This window comes from Nannobrachium achirus, assembly GCF_963921795.1.
Source record: "Nannobrachium achirus genome assembly, chromosome: 9".
Lineage (NCBI taxonomy): Eukaryota > Metazoa > Chordata > Actinopteri > Myctophiformes > Myctophidae > Nannobrachium > Nannobrachium achirus.
In genome coordinates this window covers 1,756,432-1,781,534 of record NC_137818.1, presented here as the reverse complement: position 1 = coordinate 1,781,534, position 25,103 = coordinate 1,756,432, and the positions used below count along the sequence as shown (strand labels likewise).

Sequence of the window (25,103 nt, the reverse complement as noted above, 5' to 3'; positions counted from 1 at the left end):
AGCGACAGAGGTACAGTATAACATTCAGTGACTGTGAGACAACTAGGACGGTAATATAACTAAGGTGCTCACCGCATTGTCGAAACTCTTTCTACCGACCCGCAAACTCCTCGTCCTCGCCATGTGTTAATCCATATGTTTCCAATAAATTAATGTTTACTCAAACTTGTCTCGGAGTCTATAGCGTTCACTCCATATAGGTTCACTCGGCACTGTAGCTTCTTCCGCCAACAAAACATGTCCTAGAATGAGAGCGAATAGCGAAGGAGATAAATGTCATGTGGGCCATCTTGACCCAATGAGATTCCAAGATTCCGCAGTGGAAACGTAATGACATCACTGCCTGCCTACCGTAACTGACAGTGTAAGTGCGCCCTCCAAATCTTTCCTAGGGGGGCCCCGGGCCGGAGGGGGGAGGCCCGGGCCGGGGCCCCCACTCCACCGGGCCCCCCCACTCCCGGAAGGGGGTAAAGAGTACCCTTTACCCCCCCCTATCGACGGGCCTGAACGTAATTTTCTGGCCAGGATTTGTGGATTAAGAGGTTAAAATCCTTCACCATGGTAAACACTGTAGCCAAGCGGAGGCGCTTCCTGGAGACCAGAGCAGATAAGCTGTGATTGGCCGGTAGTGTACCATGTGTGCATGATCGGCGATGTGATTGGGCAACGTATACACAACGTATACAGATGATGCAGATTACGTCATTTTGGCGCGAAATCCCGCCCCTGTCACTGCTAAGAAGAAAACATATAAAGAGAAGGCTTCAGAAGCTGAAAATAACGGAGTGGGTGTTCTAAAACTTTAGCGATTTAACAGTTAGGACAATTTTAAGATTTGTTTTATAAAAAAAGTTACATGGTACAACTTTAAACCCCCTCCTCCCCCCGTGAAGAACATTCATGGGGGGCCCGCAGTGAATCCTTGTACCCAGGGCCCAGAATGTGGTGTGACGCACCTGAAGAAGCTAGGAAGACAGACAGAGCAGAGGGAGGGGAGGGGGGAGGATAGCCGATCTACAAGCTCACAACGCCTCGCAAAAAGTTCTCCGAATATGGACGCTAGGATTCATGTAAGAGCCATAACGAGATAATGTCATGATGACCTTACTTGCCCTTGATCTTAGTCAACTTGACCTGACATTTCTTTGATGTTGATATAGTGCCCAATCATGTGCAGCAGTGTACTGTAATGATTGTTCTGTGTGGATTGGCCTGTCTTTAAGTGAGTGCTTGTGATTGGTGCTCTTTTATTGATGTGTTTGGTGGATGTTCTTTTCTCTGTTAAGTTTGGTCAGAACAGTGAAGCTAAGAGAGAGAGAGAGCACATATTTATTTTACCACGTCCGCGTACGTACACACAATACCATGTAAACTGTACCACCTTTTTTTGTAGTCACAACATTCAGCACATTCAAGGACGCGCTTCTTACAAAACACGACACGAATGCATGTTTATGCATAACAAGGAGAAAATAACCAAAACCACAACTTTGATTTATTTTTAAATATACTTTAGTATGCCTTTCAGTGCTTTTTTATGCCTTGCACTCCGCAAAAATGTATCATGCTCTTTGAATTACTTTGTGAACATGTTCTCTCTCTCTCTGTGTGTGTGTGTGCGTGCGTGCGTGCACGCCTTTAGACTACAGACACGCTCATCTTGACATTTTCTTTTCTTAAGCATTAAAAACACTTCTCTCCGACTTCAAACACAAATCAAGATGGTAAATCACACGTCGGTCATAAAGTCATGAATGATTTCCGTCTGGCCGGAGGGCCTGATCTGTGATGTCTGATCTGTGAAGTCTGCTAACAGGTATGCAGCGGTTCTGGAGCACAGCCCATAGGAAATCATTTTTAATGATCTAGATGGATAGATAGATCTTTATTGACCCCTCTGGGGAAGAATCAGACAGTCGCCACGAGTCAGCAAAGCAGTTATGAGTTAAGCCCTGCGATCAATACAATGTTTGGGTTTCCGATACGAGAAGCACCGGCGTTTTGATCCTCCAAAATGTTTCTCCTGGTTTATAAATTGTTTTAAATGGGTATGAATCAGAGGGTTTTCAATGTTTTCAGGCCAGGGACCCCTTAGCTGAGAGAGAGATGAAGCAGGGACCCCCACAACCTGTTCATAGATTCCATATTGTTTCATCGATTGACAGCACAATCATGTATTTTGATACGTAACTAAATTTGTGTTTTCAGATATTTAATCACTTGAACCGTCAATACCTAATACACCTGACCTTTCACTCTGTACTTAGTCTGCTCTTTTCCCCCTCTACACCAAAGCTCTCCGCCGAAAATAGCCGATCTACGAGCTCACAACGCCTCGCAGCGATTATATTTTTAATAATAATCGTTTGGTAGTATGTCCATCATTAACTCGTCTGCCTGCCTGCCTGCCTGCCTGCCTGCCTGCCTGTCTGTCTGTCTGTCTGTCTGCCTGCCTGCCTGCCTGCCTGTCTGCCTGCCTGCCTGCCTGCCTGCCTGCCTGCCTGCCTGCCTGCCTGCCTGTCTGTCTGTCTGTCTGTCTGCCTGCCTGCCTGTCTGTCTGTCTGTCTGTCTGTCTGTCTGTCTGTCTGCCTGCCTGCCTGCCTATCTGGTGTCCTCTCTATTCTTCCCCAAAATATTTAGATGTTTGTTCAAAAATCATGAAGTCATGTGATTGCAATGTATCAGTCAGATTTGCCACATTCCGTTCCAATTATCAAATATCCAAAGTTTGCATGAATGGTGTCAGGGGCGTCAATTGGGTATGGCAGGGGTATACCCTGGGTCCAGTGGGGAAAATAAAAGTTAGTTCTAAATATGAATCCATGAATGTCTCTTTGTCTATCTGCGCAGTAAAATAACTACAAATGCAAAATGTAACAAAATGGTCACTTTAACAAGGTATTATAATTATATTCTCCACACTTGTATTCTCCCCATCTTGACAGAATGGTATATTCCCAGGTTCCGCAGGTCACCTGCACAGGTGCAATGCATTATTGTTAATTGTGGCATGTTTTACTAACATGCCAAGTTTAGCTGCACTTGAACAACCGTTCCAGGCTGCCATATCCAGCCCAAGAAATTGTAGAAAAGGGGGGAAAAATATAATGTACTTCTTAAAATAAATGTATCATGCCTGTTGCTAAGGTATGGCAACATGACTGGTGTCTTGCACGTCATGTAAGACACCAGTCATGTTGCCATACCTTAGCTTTTGCTGAGCTGACGCCACTGAATGGTGTGTGAATCTATAATTTGCCACCGACACATTTTGCCCGTTTTACGGAGGCCTGCCTCTTACCCCCGCAGTGCGCCAGACCGTAGAGTTTAAAGTTCACTTTAAAAATGGTAACAAGTTCAAGTTCAAAACTAAAATGAACTAGTTCATAGTTCATAATTCTATATTTCTAACTAAAGTTCATGGTTACCCAAAATGAACTAACTTAGTTCTTTTTCGTTCTTTTTTAACCATAATATTTTTATACTTTTGGCAAAAAACAAAAAAAAGTTTAGACGTTGCTGCAAGCTATTATTTGTCAAAATTATTGACACAGCCCATATAGAACCACACACAGCAATAATTTCATCCAAAGTAACATTGAGGTGCCCACAATATTTAGGTGCCCAGTCTTCCTGCACCTTTGCACCTTTGTGAAGTGAAGGGCTGAAGGCAGAAGTTTCTAAACCTCGCGCACACCATGTTTCCGCATTGGTTAAAATAGCTGATCTACAAGCTCACGTTGTCTCATGGATGCGACGCGTTGTGAGCTTGCAGATCAGCTATTTTCGCCGTGCAACATACATGACAAAGTATAGTCAGGCTTTACTTGCGAGACGTAACGAGGAGGAGATTCACAGTGCAGCTGCAGACAGCACCGCATATCAACGTTCACGAGGAGCTGCGTGCAGTGCCTACTATTGGAGCATGTGAATGAAAAGAGAGACGAGAGGACAGACGACCGCGGAGGCGCGGACCGCCGCATTAACGGCCGACGAACGCTGACGAACGCCGTTCACGGGCGTCAGAATGATCGCGTTCGACAATTCGTTCATCAAGCGAAAACAAAGGACGTTCAGTTCATGTTCGCCCAAAATATGAACGTGTTCATGAACGATAGTTCTTTGAACGCGTTCGGGTACAGCACTGGTTAGGGTGAGGGTTAGGGTGAGGGTTTTACCTCCGCAGTGCGCCAGGCCGTACAGGACGTAGCCTTTGTGACACAAACACTGGAAGCTGCCGGCTGAGTTGACACAGGAGTGGTCACACGCACGGTCGAACGAGCACTCATCGATGTCTGTGGGGAGAGAGAGAGAGAGAGAGAGAGAGAGACACACACACACACACACACACACACACACACACACACACACACACACACACACACACACACACACACACACACACACACACACACACAGAGAGAGAGAGAGAGAGAGAGAGAGGGAGGGAGAGAGAGAGAGACACACACACACACAGAGAGAGAGAGAGAGAGGGAGGAAGGGAGGGAGGAAGGGAGGGAGGGAGAGAGTCAGTCTGGATTCACACCATCAGGCACATGAAGGATGATGAACTGTGGCGAAGGAGAACGGCCCAGGGGGGGGGGGGGGGGGGTCCCCACATTATTTTGGGGGGTCCCCAGATGATTAACTTAATGTGCAGCATTGTTTTCTCTCTCAAAAGTAAACAAACCAACATAAAGTTTAAGTGTATAGAGGGTATCTGCACATTTCTAAAGTGACAATTTAAGGACTTTTTAATACCTTTAAAATTACAAATTAAACAGAAGGCAGAAATTGTGAAAATAGCAGATCTACATGCTCACAATGCTTTGCAACGCAAGGCGTTGTGAGCATGTAGATCTGCTATTTTCACAATAGAACCATGTTATACAAAATGTCATGCCTCAACTCAACTATGATTATTTTGAGGGTCGCGGCCTGAAAAGGTTGAGAACGGCTGCACTCGCCTGTCATGAGCCTCCTGATTCCTACTCGCTAGTTGGTCATGACTCAGCTCAGGGCAAGTTAAGCATATATCACTGATTAATGCTGTCTAAAATAGTCAAATATCACTGGAATTAATGCTGTCTAAGATGGTCAAATATCACTGGGATTGCTTAGTTTTTTTGGAATAGTTTTAGTTTAAAATATTTTTTAAACATTTTAACAACATCAACAACAGCGTTTCATACAAGTCTTGTATGGGGGGGCAAGACATGTTTTCAACCGGTGGTTTGCGGAAAAAAGTATTAAATAATTTGTCTTTGACAAGTTAGAAAAACAACCAAGCTGTAGGAGGACTGAACGGTCTGGATCGATGCCATTTCTGGTGAACCTGCAGGACTGAAGACTTCGTGCTCTGATAGACACGACTCCTACAGAGCAACAGCGTGTAAGAGAAACGGGGGGGAAAACATAAATAAAAGAATGTTCCTTTTGAAAGAGAGAGTTGTTTTTCTTGTTTGGTGGAATGGACGTATTGACCTGTTCTCTGTGCACCGTGGAGCAGCGTTCCGTCTCAATGCAGGGAGACAAAGAAAAAAGGACGTCAGGAAGAAGCAGTGAAACTCAGCGGGACGCAGACTGGAAGAGAAGCTCTGAATGCGTCACACATCACACCTTCCAGGGACGTGCTGGCCATTGGGAAAGGCGGGACAACTCCCCAACAGCCGGTTCATTCCCGGCCGGTCCAGGCCGGCCATTAGGGGAAAAAAATTAAATAAAATGTCGGCCTTCGTTCCATTTTGGGGGCTGGGAGGCCAACAAAGTAAATCGTCACTGTCGGGCAGAAACCTCGTATCTCCAAGTTTCAAATGTATACATTTTTTTTCGCAAAGCAAAGCCTTGCTTCATCATACAAGGCCGTTGCACAAAAGTAGTGAAAACAGCAGATCTACAAGCACACTACAAGCGGCTGTTTTCACTAGTTTAAATACATTTTAAAATGATTAATACAAAACAAACGGTTTTGGACATACAAGGTTTCCACCCGACAACGACGAAATATGTCACTTATATGGCAAAATGTCAGATCTTTGAGTAGCAGAGATCTCTCTCTATAGCGCGCAATGAGGCCAATGAGGGCCTCTCCAACTCTTTTTCCCGGGCTGAATCAGGGGCCCAGCACGTCCCTGCCACCTTCACCATCTTACTAAAACAAGAAGCTACCTACCTGCAGTGTTGGGGAAGTTAAAGTTACATGTAACTGAGTTACGTAACTAAGTTACATTTTGCTGTAACTTGCTGGTAACTGAGTTACATTCATATTTCTATAACTCGTCAAGTAACTGAGATACTTTTTGTGTCATTTTTGGCTCAAGTTACAAGTGAAGTTATAATGTTACATTTAAGTTTTGTTAAGATTGACGATCAAATGTCCTCAACAGATCATATGATCTGTTTCTTTTTTTAAACTTTATTTTAGGAACACAGATGTTTACTAAAGAAAATGTCAACCTTTTTGAAATAAAATATGTATTTTGTTTCATGCACACCAAATGTACATTCTCAATTTAACGCTAAAAAAAGTAACTCAAGTTAAGTTACATTTTATATTAGGGCTGGGATGCGATTAACATTTTTAATCTAATTAATTACAGGCTCTGTGATTAATTAATCGCAATTAATCGCATTTTAATTGCACGTCAATATTTGACCTGAGAAGCTTTTTTTTTCAAGTAAAACACATTTTGTTGTACCAGTGAATCAATGAATGAGTTTTTTAAATCTAAATTTCTCATCCACTGGGCCAAGCAAAGCGCTCTGATCGGCTACTTCTCCCTTTGCGTTTGTTGTCTCTTCTTGGTTGGTGCATCTCTATGATTGGTATGCCCGAAACTGAAGGTTCTGTGGTGCAAAAACTAAGTGCGATTAAAATGCGTAATTTTTTTTAATCGCGTTAATCTTCTGTAATTAATTAATCGCAATTAACTCATTAACTGCCAAAAACGTGAATCCCTTAAAAATCCCGTTGTACCACCCTGCCACGCCCGTGAATCCCGTAAATAAATAAAAAAATAAAAAAAAAATGTTTTTTTTTTTTTTTTTTTTTTTTTTAAATTTTTTTTTGGACCCCAAAAACGTTAGTAGGCATGATAGCGATCGCGAAATTGCTTGTTTAACCCCCATACAACCCCCATACAACTCAGGTAGCAGACCTCCAAGCTCACAACAGTGTAAAACATAATGGCTGCTATCTCATGAATGCCTGAACGGATTTCCATTCGGATTTTTTTGTTTGAAAGCTGTGAGCAATGTGGACACACGTGGTGCATTATCTAGGCATGGGTGTGCATGATCCGTGCACTATGAATTACATGGAAGTCTATGGAGACGAATGGCAGTTAAAGAGTACGAAGGTATTGTTAAATGGCAGCATATGAGTTAATCAGTTAAAGTCCCAGCCTTATTTTATATGTAACTTGAAACTTTTTACAGCGATTACAGCGGTATAACTTTAACTTGATCAAGTTACTGCCATGGTGAGTTACTTGTAACTGTACAAGTTACACCTTCAAGGTAACTTCCCCAACACTGTGAAACTACTCCTAACTGGTAAAAGAAAAGAAGTCCTATCCTTATACGTCCCCCTGACCCCTGACCTTTCTATTGGAAATACACTTTTTTTAAATATATTTTTCTGCATAGTACCGTTTTGTTTGTCTGTCAGTCAATGTAGTCGGAGGCCTTAGGGTGTTTTCATGCTAATCAGTCTAAAAGCGCCACATTGTGCACAGATGTATCCCAGGGCATGCTCTAATGATTTAGCTAGGGCGCCCAAGTCGGCGACCTTCGGTTTCGCCACAGCGGCTGAATGAAGTTGGGCTCCCATCGACTTTCTATACAGGAGGAAAATACCCAGGAAATAAAAATAAAAATCTGGGTATTTAAATAGGATGTGAGGGGTCTAACTAGGGGTTTGTCATGATGCTGAATCCATTGTAAGCCGTTTTGCACAAAAAACATTCCTTGGGCTACAAATGGCCCCAGCCTTTTGTACCACTGGTCACCGGTCACCGGTCGACATCAATCAAGCAGGGCCGTAACGAAAGGAACAGGAAAAGTTAAAGGTATATTCAGTGATTGTATTTCATTCAAATAAAAATATAATTGGTACATTTTCCATTCATTCTCCTCACTAGAATGTGTGCTGACCATATAAGGACTTCCACCATGGCCCGTGTTTGCGAGCATAGCTAGATTCGGTTTTCAGAGGTGGCCAGCCAGTCCTCGACCAATCAGGCTAGAGTATGGCCGTAGTTATGTTATGATGTTTAGTTATGATGGTCAAAATAAAGGTTTTGAGAACCACAGTCGCTCTGAATTAAGAACGTCTGCTAAATGCCTAGATTGTAAACTACTGAACTCATAAAATGCCACAGTCTGGTAGTAAATCAGTATCATACATATCCTGAAGCTGGAGACGTAGGCCTACCGATATTCAGTGATTGGGTCTAATGATCAAAACGAGAACATTATAATGGTGTAGAAAATTGATAAAAAACTAAACATTTCCACGCTGTAAGGCCAGTAAGGGACAAGATGACCCCCAGCCACTTTCATTATCACTGAATACACCTTTAACGTAGGAATATAAGAGGTTTATATGTCCCCTTGGCCTAACGTTTGATGTTTTCACCGCTCTCTTTCACAACACCGTCTCGACAGGGCCGGGATTAAACCTGCAAGGCCCAGCGTTGCTTTTTGGCAACATTTTTTAAATAATTTAAAAAAAAATGTTATAATTAGTTTTCCTGTTCTTTTTTCACACTAACATCACCATTAAATCCTATTGTTTAGTATTACAATGCCATTGGCCAGGATATTTGCATATAAATACCCCCCACAGAGAATGACATTCACACCTCCCAGAGAAGTTGAAATTCCAGCGTCTGGACGAACAACATCTAATTTTTTAACTGAAGCTATTCCTCACTAAAACATAAGTAAAATGCCTGTAATATTTTTTTTCGTGATCATTAGAATGTCTAGAACACGTGCATAATATGTTCATATTGTGAAAAATATCCCCAAAATGCAAATTAGAGCATGATTTATGATTTATGATTATCGCTCTAAAACCTTACAAAAGTATTATTAATTTTTTAACATTACATTTTCCTGTGATTAGGACTCCTACAACACCATCTGATTTTTTAAAAATGTTTTGGCCAGTAGAAATTAATTTGGGTCTTGCAGGGTTAAACGCTCTGTGAAGCAGAGGGGGAGGACGACGCGATGTCCTCCACACCTGACCAGCAACGCGGCGTGACATTCCGATGGCTCCGAATAAAAAGACCCTAAACTTGTTTTATTGCAGCAATCTGGCAACCGGGAGACGGCAGTTTGATCCATCAAGGAAACGTGGAGGAGGTTCAACTGTTTTTACAAGAAATGTAACAGGCTTTAAAAGTGACCTAATCTCTCTCTCTCTCTCTCTCTCTGAATGGCCTCAGATATAAAATATGTTTTTTAGGAGAGTCTGACGCATGGGTTCAATACAGAGCACAGAGTCCATTAGTCACCATGACAACGCAGTGAAACACCACTTCCAGGGTTTTGTTTAAGTTCAGGTAAGAACACAGGCAGCAGCAGCACAGCAGACTGCATTCAGCTAGCAGTAGTCTGGGAGCCACAGGCCCAAAAGCTCAAAGAATAGGCTTTTACCTGTGACGTCATGACATACTTTTTATTTTAGTTTTTTCTATTCATTTGGTCATTAAGGTACACAGAATGAGAGGCCTGCTCTGCCGGAAACATTGCGAAAAAAGGTTATGGCCATTTGTATATTCACTCCATCGACTTCACTATACAGGAAAAGAATACAAAAATAAATCTGCTTTAAGTAGCATGTGAGGGGTCAAACTAGGGATTCTGAATCCATTGCAAGCATCTGTTTTGCATGAAAAACATTCATTGGGCTAGATTTCGGCCTCTCAAAACTGTGATTTTTGATGACTCACCACTTTTCATCGTTTTGTGGGGCTGAAATCTAGCCCAAGGAATGTTTCTCATGCAAAACAGATGCTTGCAATGGATTCAGAATCATGAAGAACCCCTAGTTTGACCCCTCACATGCTACTTAAAGCAGATTTATTTTTGTATTCTTTTCCTGTATAGTGAAGTCGATGGGACTTTTTTCTTCGCAATGTTTCCATTCTGTGTACCTTATTGACCAAATTAATAGAAAAAACTAAAATAAAAAGTATGATACTCCAAAAAAGTATGGTTGCCTCTCATAGAATACCTGGCATCAGTACCATAAGATATGGCAGGGGTCTTCAACGTTTTCAGGCCAAGGACCCCTTAGTTGAGAGAGAGATGAAGCAGGGACCCCTTAGTTGAGAGAGAGATGAAGCAGGGACCCCCACAACCTGTTCATAGATTCCATTTAGTTTCATTGTTTGACAGCACAATCATCAGTGTCAATTTGGATTCATGTCAATTTGTGTTTTCAGATATTTAACCACTTGAACCGTCAATACTTAATACATTTGACCTTTCACTCTGTACTTAGTCTGCTCTTTTTCCCCTCTACACTAATCCTCTTTGCCGAAAATAGCAGATCTACAAGCTCACAACGTCTCGCGCTGTGAGACGCTGAAGCTATTTAGCCGCAAAAAAACTTTGTCGTTGCACTGGGAACACAGTTCAGAGAAAAAGGTCTCTAAAGATGTGAGTTTGTATTGGAGTCGGCGGCGCGGAGCGGCGGCGTTACCCGATTACGGGCCGATGTAAACAGAATCGCGGCCCGGGGCATGGATGGAAAATTAGACCGGGGCTTCGTTGAGGCCTCCGATTAATTAATTCATTTTATTAAATATCCCGGACTAGATCGGGATCGGCACCCCGGAATATGTCGCGCCGCCGAGAGTATAGATTGAGTTTTTTTTGGGGGGCTCTAAACTTTATTCTAAACCATTTTCAATGGAATAAATCGTCGGACCATCTAGAATCACTCGTTGGAAAGCGTAGGACGACCCAGGACCACCCACATCTCTACAAGCAGCTCAGGGTAAGTAAAATAGCAAAAAAAAAACATTGTATTGGATTGAAAAAATTCCGAACTTGTCCGGGATAGGCACAAACGGGTTAAGTAAAAATAGGAGAAAAAAGTCTCTATCACTCAAAGATTTGGAGGCCTCCCTCCTGCAGTAACTCTGGGGACCCCCTAGGGGTCCCGGACCCCCTAGGGGTCTAGGTGACCTTCCAGTCACCCCAGGAGGAGGAGGTCATTCCAAGACATATCGAAAACAGCAGATATATCAGCAGATATAACAGCAGAAATATCGAAAACAGCAGACCTCCAAGCTCACGCGTAGTGAGCTTGGAGGTCGGCTATTTCCGGTGCTTGATACCACTCTGAACTAAGTGCGATCAACTGAATACTGGAGATGTGGCGTAACGGCATGGATTTCTACACAGAGAGGGCAATTCTTTCAACATAAGATGCTGCATTCAAGTTCAGGAGAGTTTGGACAAGGCAATTCTCTTGAATGCTGCCTTCAGGTATGGCATGGAAAGAAATACATTTGCATTTCTTTCACCATAGTAAAAACTGCATTCATGGTTTGAAGAGGACACTTTCCACAGAAGGGTAAAAGGGCAGGGGCTCAAGCCCCCTTTGATGTCTATGTGTGCACGTGGCTGCTGTGTAGTGTACTTCATGGTGTCAGACAGATCTGAGGTCAACAGAGTTCCTGAGCCCTTATTTACCAGGCGGTGCACAGCAACATGCAGGGCTGTCGGATATAGGGGTGTCGCACCAAATCCTGGGCCCTGGGTCCAAGGATTCACCACATTCTGTGCTTTAACTGTTGAAAAAATAGCAGATCTACAAGCTCGACCTGCTATTTTTTGAAAAATCGTGAAACATTTGGTGCGGAGTCTGAATATTTCAAATCCTTCTTTTCTATGCCAGTGGTGCTCATGTGAAGGGACCCCCAAAATGACCCCCCCATCTCCAGGGACCCACAAACGTTCGCTTTAAAAAGTACACAAATTCAAAGATTTGCACACATTTTCACGACTTTTCAAAAATAGCAGATCTACAAGCTATTTTTAAATAGCTAAAGACAGGCCCCTCCACCTTGGGCCCTAGTAACTCAGTCCCACTTTTTCTATGCAAACTGACAATAAATTATTCAATCAATAAATCAATCAATGAATCAATCAATGTCATCAGAAACAGCCTACGTCATGTTGTAGTTAGTCTCGCGTGGCCAGACTGTTGCCTCCGCGATTTGGTCAAATGCTCCCAGCATACAGTCTGGCAGACGGAAATAGAAACGATGAGTGCGAGATGAAAGCGGAAGTGAAGCCCCCACGTCACTTCTGCTTCAGTCTCACATCACACACATTTATCATTATATAAATAAAAATCATATAAGCATGTTTAGCTTTGCTGCTTAGCAGAAATGACATTTTAAAATATATTTTCTTGAACGGTAATGCCCGTTTCCATTACTCGCCGTTAGGGAGCTGCTGTTCCAGACTCTATATAGCATTCAGAGATTGTGGAATAGTTGTCTGGCTACGTGAGACTATGTTGTAGTCATCAGACAGACTACACTTTGATATGACCCATTTAGGCCTAAAATTATTGGATGCTTTAACTATTGAAAAATAGCAGATATACAAGCTCACAGCTGCAGAGATCTGCTATTTTTGAAAAAGTCGTGAAAATGTGTGCAAATCTTTGAATATGTGTATTTTTTAAGCGAACGTTTGTAACTAAAATGTTGCTTGGAACTAAATATTTATCCATGGCCGAATACATATCATTATGGGGGTCCTTCACATGAAAAGGTTTGAGAACCACTGACACAGTAGTCTCTCAAGAACAGACTAACTGAGCTCCAGTTGAAGTGAAAAGGACCTTTTCTTTAAAACCCAAATAGAAAGGCAATACATAATTGCTCATAACAACCACACCAGGGGGTCTAATGAAGTACTTACTGTCAACCTCCTAGACACATGGAAACCAGAAAAAGTACAAAACTATGGCACCGCCTCTTTAAAAAAAAACCTTAGAAGGATTCAAAAGACACTTATAGAATCGGGTAAAAAAATTCAAATTTTCACGATTATTCAAAAATAGCAGCACTCGGTGCCGCGCTGTGAGCTTGTATATCTGCTGTTTTTCAATAGTTAAAGCATAAAATAATGATACACAATAATGTGTACCCGTTCTGAGTTAGACATTATGCCTCTGAAACACGTTGGGAGATGCGAGCTTTCGTGTGCGACAGACGGTGATGATATCAAACAGACGGGCGTTTTGCTGACTCAGCGCTTCCAGTCTTTCACCACCTAAACTGCAGCTCCGTCCTTCACGCAAAACAACAATCAAATGAAGTCTTCAGAGACAATGAGACACAATGAGTGTTTAGCAGCTCACTGTTGACACACTGAGGAGGAGATAACAGTCTGTTTAGTTTAGTTTTTATCTCAGTTTGCTGCTGGAACAGAAGAAGACTGTTGATCTGTGATAAGAGGGCCACGCCCACACAATGACGGGGGGGGGGGGGGGTAGAGTGCAGTGGTGTAAAGTAAGTAAGTACATTTACTTGAGTACAATTTTGAGGGATCTTTATACTTTACATGAGTATTTCCATTTTCCAAAACTTTAGTAGTTCAAATAGCCGTCGGCCAGCAAGAGGTAAAACTTAGTTCAAATAGTTCAAATAGCGGATCAGCAAGAGGCTAGAGGCTAGAGGCTAGAGCCACGGTAAATAAGGGCTGGCAAACTGTTTTGATCTCAGAAGTAACGTTCCACAATGCACTGCTCTGCTCTGCGCTCTTATTCAGCATTAATACAGTGACCTAGCGACGCTTTATGATTTAAAACCGGGAAAGATTCTCAGAGATCCTTCTGTGTGTTCTAAAGTGAAGAACAATATTCTACGACAGGGGAGGGCAACTATATGTCCACACTCACTCCAGAGGGCCACATTGCATATTGTCAGAAAACTGTTATCTTTGTATTTTTGTTTTCTGCGTAAATGATATGTGATGCGACGCGCTGTGAGCTTGCAGATCGGCTATTTTCAAATAAAATAGGGCTAAAGTGGTTCATGTACTGTATATATGTTTTATATAATAATTTATATCTGTAAAGTAAATGGTAACTAAAGTTTCCAAATAATTGTAGTGGAATAAAAGTACAATATTTGCAAGTAAAGTAAACTCAAATACCTCAAAACTGCACTTAAGTACAGTAAATGTACTTTACCACTGGGAGTACATGTACTTATAGTTACTTTGTGAGGAGAGGTGAGGAATGCTGCGAGGCGTTCCCTCCTCCAGCGGGACGGGGTCAGACCTGCCCCGTCCCGTCTGGGGGGGGGGGGGGGGGGGGGGGGGGGGGGGCTGCTGACAGAGGCAGGGGAAACACCATGACTGTACACACACACACACACACACGCACACACACACACACACACGCACACACACACACGCACACACGCACACACACACACGCACGCACGCACACGCACACGCACACGCACACGCACATGCACACACATGCACACACACGCCACACGCACGTGCACATACACACACAGACACCTCACTTGCACCCAGTGGCAGGCATGTGCGCACATAGACATCAAAGGGGGCTTGAGCCCCTGCTCTTTTATCCGTCCATAAAAAGGAACCGTCTCCAGACCAGGAATGCAGTTTTTACTATGGTGAAAGAAATGCAGCAGAGAATTGTCTTGTCCAAACTCTCCTGAACTTGAATGCAGCATGTTGAAAGAATGTCCCTCTCTGTGTAGAAATCCATGCCGTTACGCCACATCTCCAGTATTGACTTGATTATTCTTAGTTCAGTGTGGTATCAAGCACCGAAAATATACCTCCAAGCTCACAACGCGTCGCAGCATATTTCCACCAAAAGGCCCTTTTAGAGATGTCAGCCCCTGCCCCTCTAACAGTCTCTGCACGCCCCTGGCCAGTGGCAGAACAGCCAACAGAAAAACAACGTCTACAGACGGACAGTAGTTTACAGTAGTTTACATGCTGTTCTTTTTTCGGTGGGGTTGGTTGAGGCGTTCAGTGATGCCAGGGGCGTCAATTGGGTATGGCAGGGGTATGCAGCTGCCATACCCTGGGTCCAGGGGGGTCCAGGGGTATGCAGCTGCCATACCCTGGGTCCAGGGGGGTCCAGGGGTATGCAGCTGCCATACCCTGGGTCCAGGGGGGTCCAGGGGTACGCAGCTGCCATACCCTGGGTCCAGGGGGGTCCAGGGGTATGCAGCTGCCATACCCTGGGTCCAGGGGGTAAAATAAAAGTTACTTTTAAATATAAATCCATGAATGTCTCTTTGTCTATCTGTGATGGTTATTATGTTGTTAAATTACAGTGAAATAACTACAAATGCTACATTTTATAAAATGGTCACTTTAACTCATTCCCTGCCAGGCCCGATAGTCCCGAGATTATTCCAATGTCTTTCCCCGCCAGGCCCGATAGTCCCGAGAATTAAAAAAAAAAAAAAAAAAAAAAAAAAAAAAAAAAATCAAATTTTTTTTTGACCCCCAAAAATGGAGTAGGCATGATAGCAATCGCGAAATTGCATGTTTAACCCCCATAGCAACCCCATCTTTCAAGCATGGCAGCCATTTTGGCAGCCATCTTTGTTAAACATAGTGGCTGTTATCTCATGAATGCCTGAACGGATTTCCATTCGGATTTTTTTGTTTGAAAGCTGTGAGCAATGTGGACACACGTGGTGCATTATCTAGGCATGGGTGTGCATGATCCGTGCACACCCAATTACATGGAAGTCTATGGAGACGAATGGCAGGTGGGAGTACGGAGGTATGTTAAAATGGCGGTCAATGTGTTAACAAGGTCTTATAATAATATTCTCCACACTTGACAGAATGGTATATTCCCAGGTTCCGCAGGTCAGCTGCACAGGTGCAATGCATTATTGTTAATTGTGGCACGTTTACTAACATGCCAAGTTTAGCTGCACTTGAACAACCGTTCCAGGCTGCCATATCCAGCCGTAGAAACCGTAGAAACCTGTGTAAAAAACTGAAAAAACTATTTTTTTTCAGTTTTAAATAGCAGATCTACATGCTCACAACCCTCGCAGCGCGAGGCGTTGTGAGCGTGTAGATCTGCTATTTTCACAATAGAACCGTGTTATACAAAATGTAATGCCTCTTTTCCATGAGGACTCCCATCTTTGCCATACCCTAGCTTTTGCTGAGATGACGCCACTGCGTGACGCCTGCCGATGATGATAATCAACCCCAAAGCTGTGTTTATGATGAAGGTGAATAAAATGCTGAGGTTGCAACATTCCACTCTGGTTACAGAACGTTCTCTCTGTCGGAGCGGAAACCTCGTATCCTCGTTGTCAGGTGAAAACCCTGTATGTCCAAAACCCTTCCTTTTGCATTTTCCATTTAAAAAATAATTCAAGCCACCAGTCATGTTGCCATACCTTAGCTCTTTCTGAACTGACGCCACTGAATCTAACATTAGGCTCACTGATGCCAAAGTGATGTCAAACAAGTCTATGAAAATCTGCAATAGGCCTACATTCTTTATACTATATGTAGTGGTGGGTCCCTGCTTAATTGTCTTTCCTACCTGGGGGGTCTTGGGCTGAAACCACATGAATAATGTTGTCCTTTTAATCAACTGTCTTTGTATTATTGACTTTTAGGTGTGAAATGTATTTTGTAAAAACGGAAGGTTAGTTACATTGTTAGGTATTCTCTCTGACTGCACCTTTAAACAATGCTGTGTTTGTGAACGCTTCTCTAAGTGCTGCGGTTATTATGGCTGTGATTAAAGTCATTATGACAGACAGACAGACAGACAGACAGACAGACAGACAGACAGACAGACAGACAGACAGATAGACAGACATGCAGGCAGGCAGGCAGACAGGCAGGCAGGCAGGCAGACAGGCAGGCAGGCAGGCAGACAGACAGACAGGCAGGCAGGCAGACAGACAGGCAGGCAGGCAGGCAGGCAGGCAGGCAGGCAGGCAGACAGACAGAAACCTCCACAGAAAAGCAGATTCATTGAGAGGAATTTGGACTTTTATTGTGGGGGGCGTTTTGTCTATCATTTCAGTGGAGGAGTGCACGGGGCCTGCGAGGAACGATGTGAATGTGTGTGAGCGTGCGTGCAAGCATGTCCTGTTTATTTTGCGAAAAACTTTTCTTTCAGTCAGGACCATTTTTTTGCAATCCTGCGCCACAGCGTTTGTGTGAGGGCCGGTAGAAGAGGCCGCATTTTGAACGTGAAAAGGAAAAAAGGAAAATATCCAGAGAAAACTGCATGTTTGTGCAGCAGCTTTACAGGGCAGTGAACGAGGCAGACAGCACTTCCTGGCCACATGATTTCGCGCTGCATTTTGGGAAATGGAGTTTGTTTCATCACCGCGGTAGCCAAGTACAGTAGCTACAGTACAGTATAGTTTACTGTACAACGCGTCAAACGCGTCGATGGGCACACGTAGACATCAAAGAGATTGACGTGTTGACACCACGTGGGCATCCGATGAGTTAACTAAAAAAGTTGAGTACTTTTCCCGCCACCGACGGCGTCGCCTCAAAGGTAGCCGAACTGCAATCTGATCTGCTACTTCTGCTAAGTTTATTCTTCTTTTTCTTGAATCCTGAAAAGTTATGTAACAGTTTGGGACAGAGCGAGGTTTCCACCCGACCGGGAGAGGATATTTGAATGGCTCTGATGCATGCAAGTGCACACATAGACATCAAAGGGGACTTGAGCCCCTGCCCCTTTAATCCGTCTGTAAAAAGTGCCCTCTCCAGACTAGTGATGTGTCGGTCATGAATGACCCGTTCAAATGAACGGATCTTTATGGTGAACGAGATCGAACGGGTCACCATCCGGAAAAGACCCGTTCAACCGTTCACGGCGTTCAGTTGCAAATGCGACGAGGGAGAGAGAGAGGCGGTTCATTCAACGTATCTCACAAGAGAAGACAGACCCGACCGACCGTTCCGTCCCTCCTTTCCACCGTTCCTCTTTCCTTATTAGACACTGTAGTGGGCTGGAGGCGGGCTCTCCCTCAGAGAAGCAGGACTGTGTGTGCGTAGGGGTGTGGATGGAACAGAAATCAGGGACCTACAGTTACGGAGCAGCAGAGCGACTCCGACCGCGAGAAGAGTTGTGACTGATGATTGATTGACCGAGACCGACTGACTGCCTGCGAGTGAAAAGGGTGTTATCGTTCATTCTTTGAACGGGATGTTCTAATTACTAGCCTGATTACTAGCCTACCGACTGACTGACTGACTGACTGACTGACTGACTGACTGATTACTTTATTAAGTTTGCAAAAAAAGCGGTACAGTTCTATACAAAAGAATGCTAAAAGATAAACCATAGAAAACACTATGGCATTAATCTATCCTACAAGTAGCCTACAGTAACAATCTCATCTCATACAATGGACCATTGAGCCAGTGTCATGTTAATTCATGAAGTGTGAACGTAATGCTAATGGTAAGGGATAATCGTTCATTCTCTGAACGGGTGAAATGTTAATTTGCGCTTTTGAGTGATGTTGGCCGTTTTATAATGATAGAGCGTGCGGTGACAGTGTGAATGTTTTTGATTGATATGCGTGCGTGCACCAGTCGTGGAAAAAGTCTACTCCGATTTTTATTCTTTTAGGGTGCAGGGCACTGCAGGGAAAAGCGACGTTTCGATGTCAATACATCATCTTCGTCAGGTCTCGTTCACAAGATAGGCAGCAGGCAGGCCAGGCATGCAGCAGAGTCTGTCATCTGACTGAAACAGTCAGGCAGAGAGGAAAGAGGTGTGTTTTTGACTGCTTGTGCTTGACTGACTGACTGACTGAACTCGACTGATTATCGGTCACGGCTCTGAACGAGAATGATGTGACAACCGGCTCAACGCTGGCTCCAATACCCCCGCCCCCGCTTCCCGAAAGTTGTGAACGACCGATTGAACGATCATGACCGAATCTATCTTGTGAACGAACGAACGATGATTCGGTTCACGGAAATGAACGAAAATTCCCACCACTACTCCAGACCATGAATGCAGTTTTTACTATGGTGAAAGAAATACAAATGATCCTCTTTCCATGCCATACCTGAAGGCAGCATTCAAGAGAATTGCCTTGTCCAAACTCTGCTGAACTTGAATGCAGCATCTTATGATGAAAGAATTGCCCTCTCTGTGTAGAAATCCATGCCGTTTCGCCACATCTCCAGTATTCACTTGATTATGCTTAGTTCAGTGTGGTGTCAAGCACTGAAAATATCCGACCTCCAAGCTCACAACGCGTCGCAGTGCGACGCGTTGTGAGCTTGGATGTCTGCTATTTTCGATATCTCCACCAAAAGGCCCTTTTAGAAATGTCACCCCTGGCCTCTCTAACATTCTCTTTTCTTTTTTTTTTTAACGATTTTGTAACCCATGTTCTAACCCAGTGCCAATTGCCTATGTAATCCTGGGCTCTGCTCTCCCTCTGCCGCGCCTGGGGAGACAACGGACTGACCTCATGCTTCCTTCAATGCATGAGTAGTCCAAGTTGTTTCTTTTCACCTGACAGGGGGGATTTCCCCGGGATGGACGTAGCGCGTGGAAGGAACACGTTATTCCAACCCGTTCCTTTCCCCTCCATCAGGCGCCCCGGCTGGCCAGGGGGAGGCATTATAGAGACCAGGACTACTGCATGTTTTTGTGAGGGTATCAACCCTAGGAGACACGGGGAGAACATGCAAACTCCACACAAACACATTCTCTGCACGTCCCTGGAGAGGATGTTTGAATGGCTGTGATGAGTCCCAGGCTCTCTGACCACACTGACCAGTGAAACCACATCACTGCAGCAACACAAAGACCAGCTCTATGACCACACTGACCAGTGAAACCACATCACTGCAGCAACACAAAGACCAGCTCTATGACCACACTGACCAGTGACACCACATCACTGCAGCAACACAAAGACCAGCTCTATGACCACACTGACCAGTGAAACCACATCACTGCAGCAACACAAAGACCAGCTCTATGACCACACTGACCAGTGACACCACATCACTACAGCAACACAAAGACCAGCTCTATGACCACACTGACCAGTGACACCACATCACTACAGCAACACAAAGACCAGCTCTATGACCACACTGACCAGTGAAACCACATCACTACAGCAACACAAAGACCAGCTCTATGACCACACTGACCAGTGAAACCACATCACTACAGCAACACAAAGACCAGCTCTATGACCACACTGACCAGTGACACCACATCACTGCAGCAACACAAAGACCAGCTCTATGACCACACTGACCAGTGAAACCACATCACTGCAGCAACACAAAGACCAGCTCTATGACCACACTGACCAGTGAAACCACATCACTACAGCAACACAAAGACCAGCTCTATGACCACACTGACCAGTGAAACCACATCACTACAGCAACACAAAGACCAGCTCTATGACCACACTGACCAGTGAAACCACATCACTGCAGCAACACAAAGACCAGCTCTATGACCACACTGACCAGTGAAACCACATCACTGCAGCAACACAAAGACCAGCTCTATGACCACACTGACCAGTGAAACCACATCACTGCAGCAACACAAAGACCAGCTCTATGACCACACTGACCAGTGACACCACATCACTACAGCAACACAAAGACCAGCTCTATGACCACACTGACCAGTGACACCACATCACTACAGCAACACAGAGCTCTATGACCACACTGACCAGTGACACCACATCACTACAGCAACACAAAGACCAGCTCTATGACCACACTGACCAGTGACACCACATCACTACAGCAACACAAAGACCAGCTCTATGACCACACTGACCAGTGACACCACATCACTACAGCAACACAAAGACCAGCTCTATGACCACACTGACCAGTGACACCACATCACTACAGCAACACAAAGACCAGCTCTATGACCACACTGACCAGTGACACCACATCACTACAGCAACACAAAGACCAGCTCTATGACCACACTGACCAGTGACACCACATCACTACAGCAACACAAAGACCAGCTCTATGACCACACTGACCAGTGACACCACATCACTACAGCAACACAGAGACCAGCTCTATGACCACACTGACCAGTGAAACCACATCACTACAGCAACACAAAGACCAGCTCTATGACCACACTGACCAGTGACACCACATCACTACAGCAACACAAAGACCAGCTCTATGACCACACTGACCAGTGACTCCACATCACTACAGCAACACAGAGACCAGCTCTATGACCACACTGACCAGTGACACCACATCACTACAGCAACACAAAGACCAGCTCTGTGACCACACTGACCAGTGACTCCACATCACTACAGCAACACAGAGCTCTATGACCACACTGACCAGTGACACCACATCACTACAGCAACACAGAGCTCTGTGACCACACTGACCAGTGACACCACATCACTACAGCAACACAAAGACCAGCTCTATGACCACACTGACCAGTGACACCACATCACTACAGCAACACAAAGACCAGCTCTATGACCACACTGACCAGTGACACCACATCACTACAGCAACACAAAGACCAGCTCTATGACCACACTGACCAGTGACTCCACATCACTACAGCAACACAGAGACCAGCTCTATGACCACACTGACCAGTGAAACCACATCACTACAGCAACACAAAGACCAGCTCTATGACCACACTGACCAGTGACTCCACATCACTACAGCAACACAGAGACCAGCTCTGTGACCACACTGACCAGTGAAACCACATCACTACAGCAACACAAAGACCAGTCATCTGCTCTGCAGCCCGCTTGTCTTCTCTCACCAGATGTTGCTGGAGGACAGTGGCGTCAGTTCAGCAAAAGCTAGGGTATGGCAAAGATGGGAGTCCTCATGGAAAATAGGCATTACATTTTGTATAACACGGTTCTATTGTGAAAATAGCAGATCTACATGCTCACAACGCCTCACGCTGTGAGCATATAGATCGGCTATTTTCACAATGTCTGAAAAAAAATAGTTTTGTCCGTTTTTTAACACAGGTTTCTATGGTTTCTTGGGCTGGATATGGCAGCCTGGAACGGTTGTTCAAGTGCAGCTAAACTTGGCATCAGGGCCGTAGCGCCTCTAATCAGCGCTCTAGGCGAGCTCTCTCGAATGCGCCCCCCCCCACTCCCGCGCGCGCAAAGCGCGCGATTTTCGCGGGTTTTGCCGTGAATTTAGTCGGTTTTGGGCCGGTTTTGGGCTGGTTTGGGTCCACTCCCTCCATTTCGGCGCCCCCTCGGCGCCCCCTCTAGGATGGCGCTCTAGGCGACCGCCTATACCGCCTATAGCTAAAAACGGCCCTGCTTGGCATGTTAGTAAACGTGCCACAATTAACAATGAAAAATGCATTGCATCTGTGCAGCTGACCTGCGGAACCTGGGAATATACCGTTCTGTCAAGATGGGGAGAATATAATTATAATACCTTGTTAAAGTGACCATTGTCACATTTGTAGTTATTTTACTGTAATTTAACATAACCAGCACAGACAAAGAGACATTCATGGATTTATATTTAAAAGTAACTTTTATTTTCCCCCCTGGACCCAGGGTATGGCAGCTGCATACCCCTGCCATACCCAATTGACGCCCCTGGTGGAGGAGCAGAGAAAGGCCTTATTCATCGAAGCCCTTCAGGGAGGCACAGAGACATCTGCAGAGACATCGGACGTGGGATGTAATTCCCCACACCTGGGGCAGCCGTCATCAATAATTACTATCTGTACACACGGACACAATGCATCCGTGGAAAAGACGTTTGGTCTTCAAAATAAAATGCTCAATGCGGCTGGTGAGTGTAATATAAATCAGGGGTTCCCAAACTTTTTTGTCTCAGGTCACCCCATGAATATATTATTTTGTTTTTTATCCGAGGCACCCCTACATTATAATTTTCACTCCCTGCACCTTGTATTTATAGCATATCGTCGTTGTCGGGAAACCTTGTATGTCCAAAACCGTTCGTTTTGTATTTATCATCTATAAAATGTACTAAACTAGTGAAAACAGCAGATCTACAAGCATCCGAGGTGTTGTGTGCTTGTAGAATGTCTGTTTTCACTAGTTTTGTGCAACAGTCTTGTATGATGAAGCTTTGCTTTACCAAAAGACGTACACATTTGAAACTTGGAGATACGAGGTTTCTGCCCGACTGTGACGATATTTTAGTGATTTTGTGAGGAAAACGTTGAGAAAACAGCCATTTTGGTTAGAACTGACTGAAAATAACTTTGTACTTCAAGTTTAAAATTATACTATTTTTTTTTCGAGTGTCCAAATAAATTCCAAATATTATCAAATGATCTCGCAGCACCCCTGGACTGCCGTCACGGCACCCCAGGGTGCCCCGTCACCCACTTTGAAAACCCCTGATATAAAGTATATTGTAGAGTAGATCAGGGGGTCTTCAATGTTCATCAGGCCAAGGACCCCCTTAGCTGAGAGAGAGAGATGAAACAGGGACCCCCACACTACATACAGTATCATTATAAAACTGTCTTGCAGTTCATTGATTTCACAGATACAGCAGTTTGACGTTTACCAGATTGTACTCAATCTCCCCAACGTTCCCCCAGAGAGGTAATAATTTCACCCTCTTTTTATGGTCGTATGACAGGAAGTTCTAGCCTGCTTCCAGACCATAGACCCCGCCCACTCTCAGAGTGGACCGTTCCTCTGGTCTGGAGCTGAGAACATGAATCGGCAGTTTAGCAGCCAAAAACTGCGGCTGCTCCAATGAGTGCAGGGTGTGGGGGCGGGTCTAACGAATATCCAATCCAAGCAGTTGAAACGATTCAAACAAAGTTCACACACACAGGCAGGCTGAGGAAGGTACACACACACACGTGCACACTGATTTCACCAAGCTGTTTAATGTTGATTACATGTTTCTGGTCGCAGTTCTGTGTGGAAGCAGTCACTGGCACAGACAGACACACACACACACACAATGACACACACACGCAGCGACCACGCGTCGCGTCCACCGTGCGTCGCGTTCACCGTGCGTCTCGATCACTCGCGTGCGGTCGCGCACGTGCATGCGCGCAAAAAAGTCCCTCCCCCGTAAATCGCTCAGAATAGGGCACAGTTGGGACGCCCACTGGCCTAGTGGTCAAGGCGCATACCACATACTAGGCTATGATGCCTGCTGGCGTCGCCGGTTCGATTCCCGATCCGGATGACCTTTGCCACATGTCATTCCCCATCTCTCTCCCCATTTCCTGTCAGTCTACTGTCCTATCAAATGAAGGCATAAAAAGCCCCCAAATGGCTGAAGGAGGTCCTCTCCTTCATACCATTAGAGAAACTCAGGTATAAAGTCAAGGGAGCCAGCAAGAACTTTGTCCTAGCTTGGACCCCTCTTATTGCCTTTGCTGAGGAACATCCCTTTAACTAAGTATCAGATTGTACTGTGCTTATCTACTCTGTCTTTTTGAAGCCACTGTTGTATGAAAGTGGCGGGAGTTGTCCCTGTCCAAGAGTGTAATATCCTGTCCTACTGCTTACGTTTGTTTTTGTTTTTATGTTTTGTTTGTATATTGTCTGTTTTCTGTGTTTTCTTTTTAGCCTAGGGGGGGTGGGGCGGGTGGGTGGAAGGGGTTGTTTGTATGTGATGTTGATGTTGAAAAGTTTGAAAATTGAAAAATAAAGTCATAAAAAAAAAAAAAAAAAGCCCCCAAAAAATCTTAAACAAAAAAAAACAAAAAAAGAATAGGGCACAGTTTCAGACTAAAGAAAATCAGGCTAAGGAAGTAGAGCTATAGTTAAGCCACGCCTCCTCACCTTGACAGGTCCTCTCATTGGTCAGCAGCTTGTAGCCCTTCTTGCAGCTGCACTCGAAGCTGCCCACCGTGTTGCGACACACGTGATCACAACCACCGTTGTTCATACGACACTCATCGTTGTCTGGAGAGAGAGAGAGAGAGAGAGAGAGAGAGAGAGAGAGACAGAGAGAGAGAGAGAGAGAGGAGGCGAGAGAAAACATGTTAACTCATACAGTGCCAG

The 25,103-nt window shown here is 44.5% G+C and overlaps 1 pseudogene across 1 annotated transcript in view; it reads right to left on the bottom strand.

Annotated features, from left to right (window-relative positions):
* LOC308291799 (signal peptide, CUB and EGF-like domain-containing protein 3) overlaps positions 1–25,103 on the bottom strand; it is a 125,114-nt pseudogene that overhangs the window by 39,903 nt on the left and 60,108 nt on the right. Inside the window, exons 12-13 of the transcript XR_013963354.1 lie at positions 24,882–25,004; positions 4,179–4,295 (exon numbers count right to left, since the gene is read on the bottom strand). The product of XR_013963354.1 is annotated as a signal peptide, CUB and EGF-like domain-containing protein 3 (transcript). The remainder of the gene's footprint in view (positions 1–4,178; positions 4,296–24,881; positions 25,005–25,103) is intronic.